The sequence below is a fragment of the Gobio gobio genome (assembly GCF_949357685.1).
Source record: "Gobio gobio genome assembly, chromosome: 23".
In the NCBI taxonomy this organism is placed as follows: Eukaryota; Metazoa; Chordata; class Actinopteri; order Cypriniformes; family Gobionidae; genus Gobio; species Gobio gobio.
Genome location: NC_137119.1, coordinates 25,256,281 through 25,258,408, shown reverse-complemented (window position 1 = coordinate 25,258,408; position 2,128 = coordinate 25,256,281). Strand labels below are relative to the sequence as shown.

Here is a 2,128-nt window from a genome sequence, read left to right as displayed (position 1 = left end):
ATCTTCATCCAAGAGACCTATTGTTGGACAATCGTTTCGGCTTTCAAGGTAAATAAATTGTTAGTCACAATGTCTAGTTACTGGGCTATAAGGAGAAGAATATTGAAAGGAGTTGAGATGGACAAACAGGAAATTGCAGATGTTGGAAACTTTAACAGTATGGAAAATTGTGCCTGTAGTTGTTGTTTTATATATATATATATAATTAAAATAAAATATTTTTTATGTAGATTTCCAGAATGAGAACCAAGCCCTGAGGGAAAGCAATGCACGAGCAGGTGAGAACATGCACTCTTTCTTAAATTTTACTTTTTTGACTGTGATGTAGGTCCAAAATTACCAAATGCCTTTCATTTTGTAGCTTCGGATGACAGCGGCTCACTTCATGAGCAGGTGAAGCAAGTTGGGACAATGTTGACGACGTTTGCTCGTACTGGGCAATCAGGTACAACTTGCAAACAACACCTGTGGTTGTTGGTTTAATTCCCACTGGGGCCACCTGTACATGTAGTAGACCTAGTTGTAAATGTCATAGTTTAGTAGTTGAGGGACCAGGACTGACTGCTTTATTCTTTTATTCTGTGAACCCCTGTAGGTGCAGATCAGACCCTAATGCTGCGACGTCTTGGAGAGTTTGGCGATGTTGTGCGTAGCATGGACAACAAAATGGACACTATGCTGCAACATTTCAGTGCCAATGTGTCTTTTGGAGAGTTATCCCTGCCAGGGGGTCTGTTACTCCCCCTAGACAACCCATTTGGCGTTGCTTGACAACAGTTTGAGGCAGGATAAAGAGCTCCAGTAAGTGTGCTGATTTTGTTTATAATGCTGTAGGGTAATCTAAAAAGTAAAATTTAAGATTGTACACTGCATATTCTACAGTCTGAATCACAGCCTGTCACATTTTTATATTTATGTATGAGAAGCTTCAGAGATATGTAATTTGTAACACTTTTTTGTATTTTCAGCTTCGGTTTTTGGCAATCAAATGTGGGAGGGACCTAAAGACAACCGTGTGGCGAATGCTTTAGAGTATCTTCTCTAATCACCTTTCCATTAATACAACCTGGACTGGTGTAGGGGATAAAGCATGTTTTAGAGACATGTTCCTGAAGACCATTGTTCAAAGTAATATATATATATAAATATATAAATTTGTTATATATTTAAGTAGATGTGTGTGGCCTTATGACATTCACATGGAATGACAGATCTGTATTTTCTACAGGAGCCATCCGGAAGAACCCGGCAACCCAGGATGCCACTGATGAGGCGGTCCAGGTTAGCGCTATGCGTTACCTGAAAGGAGCATCTGATCGTGAAGGTGGAAAAAGACGCCGCACAGCTGAGAGGGACCCACAGCCGACCTCTTACACCTAGGCTGACTACTGACACCTGGAACCCTTTCTTTATCCTGCAGTCAGTAACATCAAGACCCCTAAAGAAGCCAGAAGTTTCAGGCTACACTCACCCAATCCACACTGTTCACTGTGGAAATTACTTTTTTTTTTTATTCCCTGTGACCCTGCCTTGAAGGCAGCTCCTTGGATAGATATGGGATGGCGAGGTTGTTTGTCCTTTATATAGGCGCACAAGAAATCACTGAAGATAAGCCAATTTGCGCTGCCTCATTCTGGAGGTCGGGGAAAACCGGAGAACCCATAGTCAGGCTTGTTATAATGTTCTGTTCTACTACTGTTCTATTCTTCTCCAGAGCTTTACTCTAAATTATTACCATTTATGCTATTGTTAGAAATGGCTTGTTAAATGTGATGTTATACCTCGATTTATTTGGTATCCTGCACATTCTTTGGTACCAAATATCCTCATTATTTGATATAATATTTAATGGTAATTCTTTTCATCCCAGAGCTGACCTATTTGTTATTAACAAATATTGTAAGTGTTATAATTTGCTTGTAAGGCTGTTTTTTTAAACCAAAATTTAATTGGAAACATGCAGGTTCTTTAGTAAAAATGTTTTTTGTTATTTATAGGCCTATTTAAGCTTATTTATTGTCTGTTATATTTAATTTATATTATCTTGTATCATTGACAGTTAATGTACTTTGAAATGTGGAATAAAAATGGGAATTTATCTGGTTTGTTCAATTATTATCCATCATAA

General features: G+C 38.4%; 1 long non-coding RNA gene across 1 annotated transcript; it reads left to right on the top strand.

Annotated features, from left to right (window-relative positions):
• Positions 1-228: 228 nt before the first annotated feature.
• On the top strand, positions 229-1,923 carry LOC307119648. The gene is made up of 5 exons (XR_013815666.1): positions 229-278; positions 362-445; positions 596-801; positions 969-1,128; positions 1,229-1,923. It is a non-coding gene; the product is annotated as an uncharacterized lncRNA (long non-coding RNA).
• The last annotated feature ends 205 nt before the right edge of the window (positions 1,924-2,128 follow it).